The sequence below is a fragment of the Callithrix jacchus genome, chromosome 19 (assembly GCF_049354715.1).
Source record: "Callithrix jacchus isolate 240 chromosome 19, calJac240_pri, whole genome shotgun sequence".
NCBI lineage: Eukaryota > Metazoa > Chordata > Mammalia > Primates > Cebidae > Callithrix > Callithrix jacchus.
The window spans coordinates 21,766,363-21,783,021 of NC_133520.1; the positions used below are offsets into that span (position 1 = coordinate 21,766,363).

At 63.6% G+C, this 16,659-nt stretch overlaps 5 non-coding genes and 3 pseudogenes across 5 annotated transcripts; all 8 read right to left on the reverse strand.

Annotated features, from left to right (window-relative positions):
• Positions 1-672: 672 nt before the first annotated feature.
• On the reverse strand, positions 673-791 carry LOC128930262 (5S ribosomal RNA). Its single transcript, XR_008478078.1, has one exon. It is a non-coding gene; the product is annotated as a 5S ribosomal RNA (ribosomal RNA).
• A 1,496-nt stretch (positions 792-2,287) lies between these two features.
• LOC118149572 (5S ribosomal RNA) lies at positions 2,288-2,396 on the reverse strand (annotated as a pseudogene).
• Positions 2,397-4,741: 2,345 nt separating this feature from the next.
• Positions 4,742-4,860, reverse strand: LOC144580487 (5S ribosomal RNA). Its single transcript, XR_013530049.1, has one exon. It is a non-coding gene; the product is annotated as a 5S ribosomal RNA (ribosomal RNA).
• Positions 4,861-6,356: 1,496 nt separating this feature from the next.
• On the reverse strand, positions 6,357-6,475 carry LOC144580470 (5S ribosomal RNA). The gene has a single exon (XR_013530032.1). It is a non-coding gene; the product is annotated as a 5S ribosomal RNA (ribosomal RNA).
• A 2,368-nt stretch (positions 6,476-8,843) lies between these two features.
• LOC144580488 (5S ribosomal RNA) lies at positions 8,844-8,962 on the reverse strand. The gene has a single exon (XR_013530050.1). It is a non-coding gene; the product is annotated as a 5S ribosomal RNA (ribosomal RNA).
• A 1,496-nt stretch (positions 8,963-10,458) lies between these two features.
• On the reverse strand, positions 10,459-10,567 carry LOC144580468 (5S ribosomal RNA; annotated as a pseudogene).
• Positions 10,568-12,915: 2,348 nt separating this feature from the next.
• Positions 12,916-13,034, reverse strand: LOC144580489 (5S ribosomal RNA). Its single transcript, XR_013530051.1, has one exon. It is a non-coding gene; the product is annotated as a 5S ribosomal RNA (ribosomal RNA).
• A 1,496-nt stretch (positions 13,035-14,530) lies between these two features.
• Positions 14,531-14,639, reverse strand: LOC144580469 (5S ribosomal RNA; annotated as a pseudogene).
• Between the last annotated feature and the right edge of the window lie 2,020 nt (positions 14,640-16,659).

Below are 16,659 nucleotides of genomic sequence, written 5' to 3' on the forward strand. Positions count from 1 at the left end.
CTGATTGTACGCTGCTTATTCCTTAATTCATGCTCTGTACCGTGTCCACTCCAGGCATTCCTGCGATTAGGAACTAAGATAGGATTTTTAGCTATATATGTAGGGAAATACTCTTTAGGCACTCGTGCTCTCAACTATTATATGATTATATAGAGAGGATGATATAAAGGGATTCGTCAAGCCCTATTTCTATAAACTAATATGTGATTATATAAACGACTGTCTAGAAGGAAATCGCTGAGTAGTAACGCGATAAAGTGGGATATTCCTCAAGCCCCAACTGTGCCAGGGTTCTGCTTAGCTCTCATTCCTCGGCGCCTATATGGGGTGTTACCCAGAGATGGGGGTGTTGCCGGCGCACAGAATCGGCTTTCCTGGTGGCTGGCGAAGGCAATGTCTTTCCCCCCGCCCCCGCCCTCCCCGGGGACAGCAGGGACCCCCGGGCCTGCGCCTATGCGGGTCGGGTCCCGGCCCTCGGTGCCCAGGCTGGAGCCGAGCTCCTGGTGCCATGCTGCTGCCTGGCCGGTGCTGCAGCGGCGGAACCCCCACGAGGAGGTGCCGGGCTGCGGCGGGGTCGCAGGCGGTGGGAAAAGGGGAGAGAGTCAGAGGGCACTTGAGAAGCACAGCAGGGCGACCGAAAAGAGGAAAGAGGCAGGGGAGCGAAAGGCCAAAAGCCTACGGCACCCGGTATTCCCAGGCGGTCTCCCTTCCAAGTACTAACCAGGCCCGACCCTGCTTTGCTTCCGAGAGCTGACGAGATCGGGCGCCTTCAGGGTGGTGTGGCCGTAGACGCCAGCGGCGGCCTCTGGCTGCCCGGAGAGGCCGGCCCAGCCACGCCCGCCCGACGCCAGCCCTCGCTGCCACCACGTGGCCGCGGGACTCGGGTCGGGGAGCAGGGAGCCGCTCGTAGGCTGCCCAGGCTGGGCCGCTCTCCGCCCTCAGGGTCCACGCCTCAGCTCCGCCCTCCACCGGGCTCCGCCTTCCTTCGGCCTCCCAGTGCCTCCCGACTTCGCTCGTCTTCGTCTCCACGACGCCCAAGCTTCTGATCCCAACACAGGGGCTGAAGGACACCCAGACGGGGGGTCCCGCCTCCCGTCCACCCCCACGAGCAACCCCACCCCTCTCACACACAAACACACACTAGCCCACTCGCGCGAGCACCCACCCAGGAACACACACATAGACACAGACATCTCGAAGGAGGGCAAGCGAGCGAGGGATGGAACGGTAGTAAAGGAGACACGCAGCGAGACGGCGATACAGAGAGAGACACATAGGACAAAGAGGATGGAGGCCCCGACAGACAGACAGACAGACAGAAAGACAGACAGACAGACAGACCCACCCACCCAGCCAGAGATGAGACACGGCGCAAGGTGGAGGGGGAAGACCAGAAAGAGAGAAGGTGAGGGAGTCAGAGGGCCCGAGCGCTAGAGCCTTGGAGAAGGAGCACTCTGCCACGGTAGACCCGGCTCCCCGGAGCAGGCCTGGTAGGGGGCGGGGAGCTTGGGCTGGCCCGGAACAGAGCGGCAGGGCCGGGGTGCGGGAGGACCACCGGAGCCCTGAGACGTGTTTCTCCGTGGCTGGGTTGGTTGCTTTGAGGGTGCGTTTCGTAGGGTCCTTCCTTCGTTGGCTCCTCCCCGTCCTCTTGGTGCTGCGCCCCCACCCCAGATGTGTAGAGCGCACCAGTCCGTCTGGCGGGAGGCGTGGCGCCCAGCGTGCCCGGGGGGGAGGGGCCCGGCGCCTGGATCTCTCTGGTGTGCTCGGGACTGGAGTTCAGGCGAAGTGGGTGGCCACGAGAATCCAAGCGCACGGGGACGATTTCCCTGGCGGCTGGCCGAAGCCATGTCCTTCTCGCGGAACAAGACAGCCAGGCGTCCTGGAGCGGACGGAGGTCTCGGCTGACGTCTGTGGAACCCGCTGCCCACTGCCCGCCCCTTGGCCGGGCTTGGACGCTTGGGGCGGCGCCGGATGAGTGAATCGAACTGCCTGGGCGTCCCGGGAGAAAGCAAGGCCCCGACAGGGCGGGGAAGCGGCGCCTGCCTGCGGATTCGGAAGTGGGGTCCGGGTCCCGTCCCTCCCGGCCCCGGCGGAAGAGGCGGTATGCTGCTGGCCGGGGTGCTGCCGTGGCGGATCCAGCCACTGCCCCCCTGCCCCCCGCGGAGGTCCCAGGCTGCGGCGGGGTCGCGGACGGGCGCAAAAGGGGGAGTAGTGTCGGGGGCCGCTGGAGAAGCACAGCGACAACAGAGGGACAAAAGAAGGCAGGGAGCCGTCGGAAGAGCCAAAAAGCCTACAGCACCCGGTATTCCCAGGCGGTCTCCCATCCAAGTACTAACCAGGCCCGACCCTGCTTAGCTTCCGAGATCGGGCGCGTTCAGGGTGGTATGGCCGTAGACGCTGGCGGTGGCCTGTGCCTGCCCCAAAAGGCGGCCCGCAGCCACGCCCGCCCGACTCCAGGCCTCACGGCCAGCCCGCCCGCCCGCCCGCGGCCAGCCTGGGCCGCTCTTCCACTCTATGCCCTGGCACCCCCCGGCGCCGCGCTGCGCCTTGCGTCGGCCTCTCAGAGCCTCCCGTTGTCGCTGGCGGGGACGACAGGGTATGCTCCGAGCGGTCAGGGTCCTGGGACTTCCTCCGGCCCTCCGCCTTGCAGCCGCCGCCGCCGCCGAGGGATACTTGTGGATCCGTCGCCGCCCCTCCGGCAAGGTCCCCTCTTGCCCCTTCCACTCAGAGCCGCCGCGGCTGCCCAGGAACGAAGGGCCGGCCCGGCCCCGCGGGTTCTTTTTCTCACAACGCACCCACCACGGTCCCTTGTCCGGCTCAGGGGCCGGGGAGGCGGAGCCCTTGCTGTGTCCCGCGCTGGCGCTAGAGCCGGCAGCCTGATCCCGGCAAGAGAGGGGCCGAGGCACTCGCAGAAGGAGAGCAGAGGACAGCCAAATGGAGAGACAGAAACAAACGGAGAGAGACACACAGACGACAGAGGCGGACAGACAGACACACACACAGAAAGACACGGGGTGAGGGGGGAGAGGGGGAGAGAGACAGACAGAGAGAGAGAGAGAGAGAGAGAGAGAGAGAGAGACGGAGACGGAGACAGAGACCGACAGAACGAGCGCCAGCTAGAGGGGGGAGAACAGAAAGGGAGGGGCTGAGGCACCTAGAGAGCCACAGCGATAGAGCCTTGGCGTGCCAGCGCTCTGCTCTAATAGACAGGGCCTCTTGGAGCAGGCCGACGTGGGGTGGAGGCTGCTTGGGCTGGGTCAGGACCGGATGGCAGGGCCGCCCACGCGGCAGGACCGCCGGCGCCCTGACAGGTGTTTCTTCTTGGCTTGGTTGGGTGCGCTGGGAGGGGCGGGTGCGTTTGCCGGGGTCCTTCCTTTGTTGGCTCCTCCCCGACCACTTGCTGCGGTGGGCCCCGCGATCTGCAGAGAGACGGGGCCCGAGGCCTGCGTCTCTCTCGTGCCCTCGAGGCTGGTGTTTTCGCGAAGTTGGCGGCGGTGGTGTAGGGCTCATGGCCCCGCAGGGTCGTGGGGTGAGCCTTAGGCCGTGCTGAGGCGCAGGGTCCGAGAAATAGAGAGACAGGACACAGAAGTACAAGAGAAACGCAGCTGGGCTGGGGGGCCGGGGGGCCGGGGGTCGGGGGGGGGGCACGCCACCTATAAGCAGAGTCGGGCGAGGTCCCGAATGTCCCGAAGCATGAGTATTTACGGTGTACAGGTTAGGGGGCAGGGCAGTGAGTGAAATCATCTTTAAAGATAGTGATAGGGTCATGAGCAATAAAACATCGCGTCCACCTCCATTAGGTCACCTAGGCCAGGAGGTGGACAGTGCACGGCGAGGGGCCCGTTCCCACGAAGGCAAGGGCCGTGCTCAGTAAGGGGTCCACCCCCATCAGGTCACCGAGGTTTGAAGGCCGGCCGTGCGCAGTGTGCAATACTTCTATCTACGGTCAAACTACTTCTAAGAAGATTTATAGGAGGATGCTTTAAGTCACAAAGCGGTGACAGAGCTGTCAGGGTTACAGGTTTCCCTTAAATCATGCTCTGCAGTGTGTCTGCTCTAAGGCATTCCTCTGATTGTACGCTGCTTATTCCTTAATTCATGCTCTGTACCGTGTCCACTCCAGGCATTCCTGCGATTAGGAACTAAGATAGGATTTTTAGCTATATATGTAGGGAAATACTCTTTAGGCACTCGTGCTCTCAACTATTATATGATTATATAGAGAGGATGATATAAAGGGATTCGTCAAGCCCTATTTCTATAAACTAATATGTGATTATATAAACGACTGTCTAGAAGGAAATCGCTGAGTAGTAACGCGATAAAGTGGGATATTCCTCAAGCCCCAACTGTGCCAGGGTTCTGCTTAGCTCTCATTCCTCGGCGCCTATATGGGGTGTTACCCAGAGATGGGGGTGTTGCCGGCGCACAGAATCGGCTTTCCTGGTGGCTGGCGAAGGCAATGTCTTTCCCCCCGCCCCCGCCCTCCCCGGGGACAGCAGGGACCCCCGGGCCTGCGCCTATGCGGGTCGGGTCCCGGCCCTCGGTGCCCAGGCTGGAGCCGAGCTCCTGGTGCCATGCTGCTGCCTGGCCGGTGCTGCAGCGGCGGAACCCCCACGAGGAGGTGCCGGGCTGCGGCGGGGTCGCAGGCGGTGGGAAAAGGGGAGAGAGTCAGAGGGCACTTGAGAAGCACAGCAGGGCGACCGAAAAGAGGAAAGAGGCAGGGGAGCGAAAGGCCAAAAGCCTACGGCACCCGGTATTCCCAGGCGGTCTCCCTTCCAAGTACTAACCAGGCCCGACCCTGCTTTGCTTCCGAGAGCTGACGAGATCGGGCGCCTTCAGGGTGGTGTGGCCGTAGACGCCAGCGGCGGCCTCTGGCTGCCCGGAGAGGCCGGCCCAGCCACGCCCGCCCGACGCCAGCCCTCGCTGCCACCACGTGGCCGCGGGACTCGGGTCGGGGAGCAGGGAGCCGCTCGTAGGCTGCCCAGGCTGGGCCGCTCTCCGCCCTCAGGGTCCACGCCTCAGCTCCGCCCTCCACCGGGCTCCGCCTTCCTTCGGCCTCCCAGTGCCTCCCGACTTCGCTCGTCTTCGTCTCCACGACGCCCAACCTTCTGATCCCAACACAGGGGCTGAAGGACACCCAGACGGGGGGTCCCGCCTCCCGTCCACCCCCACGAGCAACCCCACCCCTCTCACACACAAACACACACTAGCCCACTCGCGCGAGCACCCACCCAGGAACACACACATAGACACAGACATCTCGAAGGAGGGCAAGCGAGCGAGGGATGGAACGGTAGTAAAGGAGACACGCAGCGAGACGGCGATACAGAGAGAGACACATAGGACAAAGAGGATGGAGGCCCCGACAGACAGACAGACAGACAGAAAGACAGACAGACAGACAGACCCACCCACCCAGCCAGAGATGAGACACGGCGCAAGGTGGAGGGGGAAGACCAGAAAGAGAGAAGGTGAGGGAGTCAGAGGGCCCGAGCGCTAGAGCCTTGGAGAAGGAGCACTCTGCCACGGTAGACCCGGCTCCCCGGAGCAGGCCTGGTAGGGGGCGGGGAGCTTGGGCTGGCCCGGAACAGAGCGGCAGGGCCGGGGTGCGGGAGGACCACCGGAGCCCTGAGACGTGTTTCTCCGTGGCTGGGTTGGTTGCTTTGAGGGTGCGTTTCGTAGGGTCCTTCCTTCGTTGGCTCCTCCCCGTCCTCTTGGTGCTGCGCCCCCACCCCAGATGTGTAGAGCGCACCAGTCCGTCTGGCGGGAGGCGTGGCGCCCAGCGTGCCCGGGGGGGAGGGGCCCGGCGCCTGGATCTCTCTGGTGTGCTCGGGACTGGAGTTCAGGCGAAGTGGGTGGCCACGAGAATCCAAGCGCACGGGGACGATTTCCCTGGCGGCTGGCCGAAGCCATGTCCTTCTCGCGGAACAAGACAGCCAGGCGTCCTGGAGCGGACGGAGGTCTCGGCTGACGTCTGTGGAACCCGCTGCCCACTGCCCGCCCCTTGGCCGGGCTTGGACGCTTGGGGCGGCGCCGGATGAGTGAATCGAACTGCCTGGGCGTCCCGGGAGAAAGCAAGGCCCCGACAGGGCGGGGAAGCGGCGCCTGCCTGCGGATTCGGAAGTGGGGTCCGGGTCCCGTCCCTCCCGGCCCCGGCGGAAGAGGCGGTATGCTGCTGGCCGGGGTGCTGCCGTGGCGGATCCAGCCACTGCCCCCCTGCCCCCCGCGGAGGTCCCAGGCTGCGGCGGGGTCGCGGACGGGCGCAAAAGGGGGAGTAGTGTCGGGGGCCGCTGGAGAAGCACAGCGACAACAGAGGGACAAAAGAAGGCAGGGAGCCGTCGGAAGAGCCAAAAAGCCTACAGCACCCGGTATTCCCAGGCGGTCTCCCATCCAAGTACTAACCAGGCCCGACCCTGCTTAGCTTCCGAGATCAGACGAGATCGGGCGCGTTCAGGGTGGTATGGCCGTAGACGCTGGCGGTGGCCTGTGCCTGCCCCAAAAGGCGGCCCGCAGCCACGCCCGCCCGACTCCAGGCCTCACGGCCAGCCCGCCCGCCCGCCCGCGGCCAGCCTGGGCCGCTCTTCCACTCTATGCCCTGGCACCCCCGGGCGCCGCGCTGCGCCTTGCGTCGGCCTCTCAGAGCCTCCCGTTGTCGCTGGCGGGGACGACAGGGTATGCTCCGAGCGGTCAGGGTCCTGGGACTTCCTCCGGCCCTCCGCCTTGCAGCCGCCGCCGCCGCCGAGGGATACTTGTGGATCCGTCGCCGCCCCTCCGGCAAGGTCCCCTCTTGCCCCTTCCACTCAGAGCCGCCGCGGCTGCCCAGGAACGAAGGGCCGGCCCGGCCCCGCGGGTTCTTTTTCTCACAACGCACCCACCACGGTCCCTTGTCCGGCTCAGGGGCCGGGGAGGCGGAGCCCTTGCTGTGTCCCGCGCTGGCGCTAGAGCCGGCAGCCTGATCCCGGCAAGAGAGGGGCCGAGGCACTCGCAGAAGGAGAGCAGAGGACAGCCAAATGGAGAGACAGAAACAAACGGAGAGAGACACACAGACGACAGAGGCGGACAGACAGACACACACACAGAAAGACACGGGGTGAGGGGGGAGAGGGGGAGAGAGACAGACAGAGAGAGAGAGAGAGAGAGAGAGAGAGAGAGAGAGAGAGAGAGAGAGAGAGAGAGACGGAGACGGAGACAGAGACCGACAGAACGAGCGCCAGCTAGAGGGGGGAGAACAGAAAGGGAGGGGCTGAGGCACCTAGAGAGCCACAGCGATAGAGCCTTGGCGTGCCAGCGCTCTGCTCTAATAGACAGGGCCTCTTGGAGCAGGCCGACGTGGGGTGGAGGCTGCTTGGGCTGGGTCAGGACCGGATGGCAGGGCCGCCCACGCGGCAGGACCGCCGGCGCCCTGACAGGTGTTTCTTCTTGGCTTGGTTGGGTGCGCTGGGAGGGGCGGGTGCGTTTGCCGGGGTCCTTCCTTTGTTGGCTCCTCCCCGACCACTTGCTGCGGTGGGCCCCGCGATCTGCAGAGAGACGGGGCCCGAGGCCTGCGTCTCTCTCGTGCCCTCGAGGCTGGTGTTTTCGCGAAGTTGGCGGCGGTTGTGTAGGGCTCATGGCCCCGCAGGGTCGTGGGGTGAGCCTTAGGCCGTGCTGAGGCGCAGGGTCCGAGAAATAGAGAGACAGGACACAGAAGTACAAGAGAAACGCAGCTGGGCTGGGGGGCCGGGGGGCCGGGGGTCGGGGGGGGGGGCACGCCACCTATAAGCAGAGTCGGGCGAGGTCCCGAATGTCCCGAAGCATGAGTATTTACGGTGTACAGGTTAGGGGGCAGGGCAGTGAGTGAAATCATCTTTAAAGATAGTGATAGGGTCATGAGCAATAAAACATCGCGTCCACCTCCATTAGGTCACCTAGGCCAGGAGGTGGACAGTGCACGGCGAGGGGCCCGTTCCCACGAAGGCAAGGGCCGTGCTCAGTAAGGGGTCCACCCCCATCAGGTCACCGAGGTTTGAAGGCCGGCCGTGCGCAGTGTGCAATACTTCTATCTACGGTCAAACTACTTCTAAGAAGATTTATAGGAGGATGCTTTAAGTCACAAAGCGGTGACAGAGCTGTCAGGGTTACAGGTTTCCCTTAAATCATGCTCTGCAGTGTGTCTGCTCTAAGGCATTCCTCTGATTGTACGCTGCTTATTCCTTAATTCATGCTCTGTACCGTGTCCACTCCAGGCATTCCTGCGATTAGGAACTAAGATAGGATTTTTAGCTATATATGTAGGGAAATACTCTTTAGGCACTCGTGCTCTCAACTATTATATGATTATATAGAGAGGATGATATAAAGGGATTCGTCAAGCCCTATTTCTATAAACTAATATGTGATTATATAAACGACTGTCTAGAAGGAAATCGCTGAGTAGTAACGCGATAAAGTGGGATATTCCTCAAGCCCCAACTGTGCCAGGGTTCTGCTTAGCTCTCATTCCTCGGCGCCTATATGGGGTGTTACCCAGAGATGGGGGTGTTGCCGGCGCACAGAATCGGCTTTCCTGGTGGCTGGCGAAGGCAATGTCTTTCCCCCCGCCCCCGCCCTCCCCGGGGACAGCAGGGACCCCCGGGCCTGCGCCTATGCGGGTCGGGTCCCGGCCCTCGGTGCCCAGGCTGGAGCCGAGCTCCTGGTGCCATGCTGCTGCCTGGCCGGTGCTGCAGCGGCGGAACCCCCACGAGGAGGTGCCGGGCTGCGGCGGGGTCGCAGGCGGTGGGAAAAGGGGAGAGAGTCAGAGGGCACTTGAGAAGCACAGCAGGGCGACCGAAAAGAGGAAAGAGGCAGGGGAGCGAAAGGCCAAAAGCCTACGGCACCCGGTATTCCCAGGCGGTCTCCCTTCCAAGTACTAACCAGGCCCGACCCTGCTTTGCTTCCGAGAGCTGACGAGATCGGGCGCCTTCAGGGTGGTGTGGCCGTAGACGCCAGCGGCGGCCTCTGGCTGCCCGGAGAGGCCGGCCCAGCCACGCCCGCCCGACGCCAGCCCTCGCTGCCACCACGTGGCCGCGGGACTCGGGTCGGGGAGCAGGGAGCCGCTCGTAGGCTGCCCAGGCTGGGCCGCTCTCCGCCCTCAGGGTCCACGCCTCAGCTCCGCCCTCCACCGGGCTCCGCCTTCCTTCGGCCTCCCAGTGCCTCCCGACTTCGCTCGTCTTCGTCTCCACGACGCCCAAGCTTCTGATCCCAACACAGGGGCTGAAGGACACCCAGACGGGGGGTCCCGCCTCCCGTCCACCCCCACGAGCAACCCCACCCCTCTCACACACAAACACACACTAGCCCACTCGCGCGAGCACCCACCCAGGAACACACACATAGACACAGACATCTCGAAGGAGGGCAAGCGAGCGAGGGATGGAACGGTAGTAAAGGAGACACGCAGCGAGACGGCGATACAGAGAGAGACACATAGGACAAAGAGGATGGAGGCCCCGACAGACAGACAGACAGACAGAAAGACAGACAGACAGACAGACCCACCCACCCAGCCAGAGATGAGACACGGCGCAAGGTGGAGGGGGAAGACCAGAAAGAGAGAAGGTGAGGGAGTCAGAGGGCCCGAGCGCTAGAGCCTTGGAGAAGGAGCACTCTGCCACGGTAGACCCGGCTCCCCGGAGCAGGCCTGGTAGGGGGCGGGGAGCTTGGGCTGGCCCGGAACAGAGCGGCAGGGCCGGGGTGCGGGAGGACCACCGGAGCCCTGAGACGTGTTTCTCCGTGGCTGGGTTGGTTGCTTTGAGGGTGCGTTTCGTAGGGTCCTTCCTTCGTTGGCTCCTCCCCGTCCTCTTGGTGCTGCGCCCCCACCCCAGATGTGTAGAGCGCACCAGTCCGTCTGGCGGGAGGCGTGGCGCCCAGCGTGCCCGGGGGGGAGGGGCCCGGCGCCTGGATCTCTCTGGTGTGCTCGGGACTGGAGTTCAGGCGAAGTGGGTGGCCACGAGAATCCAAGCGCACGGGGACGATTTCCCTGGCGGCTGGCCGAAGCCATGTCCTTCTCGCGGAACAAGACAGCCAGGCGTCCTGGAGCGGACGGAGGTCTCGGCTGACGTCTGTGGAACCCGCTGCCCACTGCCCGCCCCTTGGCCGGGCTTGGACGCTTGGGGCGGCGCCGGATGAGTGAATCGAACTGCCTGGGCGTCCCGGGAGAAAGCAAGGCCCCGACAGGGCGGGGAAGCGGCGCCTGCCTGCGGATTCGGAAGTGGGGTCCGGGTCCCGTCCCTCCCGGCCCCGGCGGAAGTGGCGGTATGCTGCTGGCCGGGGTGCTGCCGTGGCGGATCCAGCCACTGCCCCCCTGCCCCCCGCGGAGGTCCCAGGCTGCGGCGGGGTCGCGGACGGGCGCAAAAGGGGGAGTAGAGTCGGGGGCCGCTGGAGAAGCACAGCGACAACAGAGGGACAAAAGTAGGCAGGGAGCCGTCGGAAGAGCCAAAAAGCCTACAGCACCCGGTATTCCCAGGCGGTCTCCCATCCAAGTACTAACCAGGCCCGACCCTGCTTAGCTTCCGAGATCGGGCGCGTTCAGGGTGGTATGGCCGTAGACGCTGGCGGTGGCCTGTGCCTGCCCCAAAAGGCAGCCCGCCCGCCCGCCCGCCCGCGGCCAGCCTGGGCCGCTCTTCCACTCTATGCCCTGGCACCCCCGGGCGCCGCGCTGCGCCTTGCGTCGGCCTCTTAGAGCCTCCCGTTGTCGCTGGCGGGGACGACAGGGTATGCTCCGAGCGGTCAGGGTCCTGGGACTTCCTCCGGCCCTCCGCCTTGCAGCCGCCGCCGCCGCCGAGGGATACTTGTGGATCCGTCGCCGCCCCTCCGGCAAGGTCCCCTCTTGCCCCTTCCACTCAGAGCCGCCGCGGCTGCCCAGGAACGAAGGGCCGGCCCGGCCCCGCGGGTTCTTTTTCTCACAACGCACCCACCACGGTCCCTTGTCCGGCTCAGGGGCCGGGGAGGCGGAGCCCTTGCTTTGTCCCGCGCTGGCGCTAGAGCCGGCAGCCTGATCCCGGCAAGAGAGGGGCCGAGGCACTCGCAGAAGGAGAGCAGAGGACAGCCAAATAGAGAGACAGAAACAAACGGAGAGAGACACACAGACGACAGAGGCGGACAGACAGACACACACACAGAAAGACACGGGGTGAGGGGGGAGAGGGGGAGAGAGACAGACAGACAGACAGACAGAGAGAGAGACAGAGAGAGAGAGAGAGAGACGGAGACGGAGACGGAGACGGAGACGGAGACGGAGACAGAGACAGAGACCGACAGAACGAGCGCCAGCTAGAGGGGGGAGAACAGAAAGGGAGGGGCTGAGGCAGCTAGAGAGCCACAGCGATAGAGCCTTGGCGTGCCAGCGCTCTGCTCTAATAGACAGGGCCTCTTGGAGCAGGCCGACGTGGGGTGGAGGCTGCTTGGGCTGGGTCAGGACCGGATGGCAGGGCCGCCCACGCGGCAGGACCGCCGGCGCCCTGACAGGTGTTTCTTCTTGGCTTGGTTGGGTGCGCTGGGAGGGGCGGGTGCGTTTGCCGGGGTCCTTCCTTTGTTGGCTCCTCCCCGACCACTTGCTGCGGTGGGCCCCGCGATCTGCAGAGAGACGGGGCCCGAGGCCTGCGTCTCTCTCGTGCCCTCGAGGCTGGTGTTTTCGCGAAGTTGGCGGCGGTGGTGTAGGGCTCATGGCCCCGCAGGGTCGTGGGGTGAGCCTTAGGCTGTGCTGAGGCGCAGGGTCCGAGAAATAGAGAGACAGGACACAGAAGTACAAGAGAAACGCAGCTGGGCTGGGGGGCCGGGGGGCCGGGGGTCGGGGGGGGGGGCACGCCACCTATAAGCAGAGTCGGGCGAGGTCCCGAATGTCCCGAAGCATGAGTATTTACGGTGTACAGGTTAGGGGGCAGGGCAGTGAGTGAAATCATCTTTAAAGATAGTGATAGGGTCATGAGCAATAAAACATCGCGTCCACCTCCATTAGGTCACCTAGGCCAGGAGGTGGACAGTGCACGGCGAGGGGCCCGTTCCCACGAAGGCAAGGGCCGTGCTCAGTAAGGGGTCCACCCCCATCAGGTCACCGAGGTTTGAAGGCCGGCCGTGCGCAGTGTGCAATACTTCTATCTACGGTCAAACTACTTCTAAGAAGATTTATAGGAGGATGCTTTAAGTCACAAAGCGGTGACAGAGCTGTCAGGGTTACAGGTTTCCCTTAAATCATGCTCTGCAGTGTGTCTGCTCTAAGGCATTCCTCTGATTGTACGCTGCTTATTCCTTAATTCATGCTCTGTACCGTGTCCACTCCAGGCATTCCTGCGATTAGGAACTAAGATAGGATTTTTAGCTATATATGTAGGGAAATACTCTTTAGGCACTCGTGCTCTCAACTATTATATGATTATATAGAGAGGATGATATAAAGGGATTCGTCAAGCCCTATTTCTATAAACTAATATGTGATTATATAAACGACTGTCTAGAAGGAAATCGCTGAGTAGTAACGCGATAAAGTGGGATATTCCTCAAGCCCCAACTGTGCCAGGGTTCTGCTTAGCTCTCATTCCTCGGCGCCTATATGGGGTGTTACCCAGAGATGGGGGTGTTGCCGGCGCACAGAATCGGCTTTCCTGGTGGCTGGCGAAGGCAATGTCTTTCCCCCCGCCCCCGCCCTCCCCGGGGACAGCAGGGACCCCCGGGCCTGCGCCTATGCGGGTCGGGTCCCGGCCCTCGGTGCCCAGGCTGGAGCCGAGCTCCTGGTGCCATGCTGCTGCCTGGCCGGTGCTGCAGCGGCGGAACCCCCACGAGGAGGTGCCGGGCTGCGGCGGGGTCGCAGGCGGTGGGAAAAGGGGAGAGAGTCAGAGGGCACTTGAGAAGCACAGCAGGGCGACCGAAAAGAGGAAAGAGGCAGGGGAGCGAAAGGCCAAAAGCCTACGGCACCCGGTATTCCCAGGCGGTCTCCCTTCCAAGTACTAACCAGGCCCGACCCTGCTTTGCTTCCGAGAGCTGACGAGATCGGGCGCCTTCAGGGTGGTGTGGCCGTAGACGCCAGCGGCGGCCTCTGGCTGCCCGGAGAGGCCGGCCCAGCCACGCCCGCCCGACGCCAGCCCTCGCTGCCACCACGTGGCCGCGGGACTCGGGTCGGGGAGCAGGGAGCCGCTCGTAGGCTGCCCAGGCTGGGCCGCTCTCCGCCCTCAGGGTCCACGCCTCAGCTCCGCCCTCCACCGGGCTCCGCCTTCCTTCGGCCTCCCAGTGCCTCCCGACTTCGCTCGTCTTCGTCTCCACGACGCCCAAGCTTCTGATCCCAACACAGGGGCTGAAGGACACCCAGACGGGGGGTCCCGCCTCCCGTCCACCCCCACGAGCAACCCCACCCCTCTCACACACAAACACACACTAGCCCACTCGCGCGAGCACCCACCCAGGAACACACACATAGACACAGACATCTCGAAGGAGGGCAAGCGAGCGAGGGATGGAACGGTAGTAAAGGAGACACGCAGCGAGACGGCGATACAGAGAGAGACACATAGGACAAAGAGGATGGAGGCCCCGACAGACAGACAGACAGACAGAAAGACAGACAGACAGACAGACCCACCCACCCAGCCAGAGATGAGACACGGCGCAAGGTGGAGGGGGAAGACCAGAAAGAGAGAAGGTGAGGGAGTCAGAGGGCCCGAGCGCTAGAGCCTTGGAGAAGGAGCACTCTGCCACGGTAGACCCGGCTCCCCGGAGCAGGCCTGGTAGGGGGCGGGGAGCTTGGGCTGGCCCGGAACAGAGCGGCAGGGCCGGGGTGCGGGAGGACCACCGGAGCCCTGAGACGTGTTTCTCCGTGGCTGGGTTGGTTGCTTTGAGGGTGCGTTTCGTAGGGTCCTTCCTTCGTTGGCTCCTCCCCGTCCTCTTGGTGCTGCGCCCCCACCCCAGATGTGTAGAGCGCACCAGTCCGTCTGGCGGGAGGCGTGGCGCCCAGCGTGCCCGGGGGGGAGGGGCCCGGCGCCTGGATCTCTCTGGTGTGCTCGGGACTGGAGTTCAGGCGAAGTGGGTGGCCATGAGAATCCAAGCGCACGGGGACGATTTCCCTGGCGGCTGGCCGAAGCCATGTCCTTCTCGCGGAACAAGACAGCCAGGCGTCCTGGAGAGGACGGAGGTCTCGGCTGACGTCTGTGGAACCCGCTGCCCACTGCCCGCCCCTTGGCCGGGCTTGGACGCTTGGGGCGGCGCCGGATGAGTGAATCGAACTGCCTGGGCGTCCCGGGAGAAAGCAAGGCCCCGACAGGGCGGGGAAGCGGCGCCTGCCTGCGGATTCGGAAGTGGGGTCCGGGTCCCGTCCCTCCCGGCCCCGGCGGAAGTGGCGGTATGCTGCTGGCCGGGGTGCTGCCGTGGCGGATCCAGCCACTGCCCCCCTGCCCCCCGCGGAGGTCCCAGGCTGCGGCGGGGTCGCGGACGGGCGCAAAAGGGGGAGTAGTGTCGGGGGCCGCTGGAGAAGCACAGCGACAACAGAGGGACAAAAGAAGGCAGGGAGCCGTCGGAAGAGCCAAAAAGCCTACAGCACCCGGTATTCCCAGGCGGTCTCCCATCCAAGTACTAACCAGGCCCGACCCTGCTTAGCTTCCGAGATCGGGCGCGTTCAGGGTGGTATGGCCGTAGACGCTGGCGGTGGCCTGTGCCTGCCCCAAAAGGCAGCCCGCCCGCCCGCCCGCCCGCGGCCAGCCTGGGCCGCTCTTCCACTCTATGCCCTGGCACCCCCGGGCGCCGCGCTGCGCCTTGCGTCGGCCTCTCAGAGCCTCCCGTTGTCGCTGGCGGGGACGACAGGGTATGCTCCGAGCGGTCAGGGTCCTGGGACTTCCTCCGGCCCTCCGCCTTGCAGCCGCCGCCGCCGCCGAGGGATACTTGTGGATCCGTCGCCGCCCCTCCGGCAAGGTCCCCTCTTGCCCCTTCCACTCAGAGCCGCCGCGGCTGCCCAGGAACGAAGGGCCGGCCCGGCCCCGCGGGTTCTTTTTCTCACAACGCACCCACCACGGTCCCTTGTCCGGCTCAGGGGCCGGGGAGGCGGAGCCCTTGCTGTGTCCCGCGCTGGCGCTAGAGCCGGCAGCCTGATCCCGGCAAGAGAGGGGCCGAGGCACTCGCAGAAGGAGAGCAGAGGACAGCCAAATAGAGAGACAGAAACAAACGGAGAGAGACACACAGACGACAGAGGCGGACAGACAGACACACACACAGAAAGACACGGGGTGAGGGGGGAGAGGGGGAGAGAGACAGACAGACAGACAGAAAGAGAGAGAGACAGAGAGAGAGAGAGAGAGACGGAGACGGAGACGGAGACGGAGACGGAGACGGAGACAGAGACAGAGACCGACAGAACGAGCGCCAGCTAGAGGGGGGAGAACAGAAAGGGAGGGGCTGAGGCAGCTAGAGAGCCACAGCGATAGAGCCTTGGCGTGCCAGCGCTCTGCTCTAATAGACAGGGCCTCTTGGAGCAGGCCGACGTGGGGTGGAGGCTGCTTGGGCTGGGTCAGGACCGGATGGCAGGGCCGCCCACGCGGCAGGACCGCCGGCGCCCTGACAGGTGTTTCTTCTTGGCTTGGTTGGGTGCGCTGGGAGGGGCGGGTGCGTTTGCCGGGGTCCTTCCTTTGTTGGCTCCTCCCCGACCACTTGCTGCGGTGGGCCCCGCGATCTGCAGAGAGACGGGGCCCGAGGCCTGCGTCTCTCTCGTGCCCTCGAGGCTGGTGTTTTCGCGAAGTTGGCGGCGGTGGTGTAGGGCTCATGGCCCCGCAGGGTCGTGGGGTGAGCCTTAGGCTGTGCTGAGGCGCAGGGTCCGAGAAATAGAGAGACAGGACACAGAAGTACAAGAGAAACGCAGCTGGGCTGGGGGGCCGGGGGGCCGGGGGTCGGGGGGGGGGGCACGCCACCTATAAGCAGAGTCGGGCGAGGTCCCGAATGTCCCGAAGCATGAGTATTTACGGTGTACAGGTTAGGGGGCAGGGCAGTGAGTGAAATCATCTTTAAAGATAGTGATAGGGTCATGAGCAATAAAACATCGCGTCCACCTCCATTAGGTCACCTAGGCCAGGAGGTGGACAGTGCACGGCGAGGGGCCCGTTCCCACGAAGGCAAGGGCCGTGCTCAGTAAGGGGTCCACCCCCATCAGGTCACCGAGGTTTGAAGGCCGGCCGTGCGCAGTGTGCAATACTTCTATCTACGGTCAAACTACTTCTAAGAAGATTTATAGGAGGATGCTTTAAGTCACAAAGCGGTGACAGAGCTGTCAGGGTTACAGGTTTCCCTTAAATCATGCTCTGCAGTGTGTCTGCTCTAAGGCATTCCTCTGATTGTACGCTGCTTATTCCTTAATTCATGCTCTGTACCGTGTCCACTCCAGGCATTCCTGCGATTAGGAACTAAGATAGGATTTTTAGCTATATATGTAGGGAAATACTCTTTAGGCACTCGTGCTCTCAACTATTATATGATTATATAGAGAGGATGATATAAAGGGATTCGTCAAGCCCTATTTCTATAAACTAATATGTGATTATATAAACGACTGTCTAGAAGGAAATCGCTGAGTAGTAACGCGATAAAGTGGGATATTCCTCAAGCCCCAACTGTGCCAGGGTTCTGCTTAGCTCTCATTCCTCGGCGCCTATATGGGGTGTTACCCAGAGATGG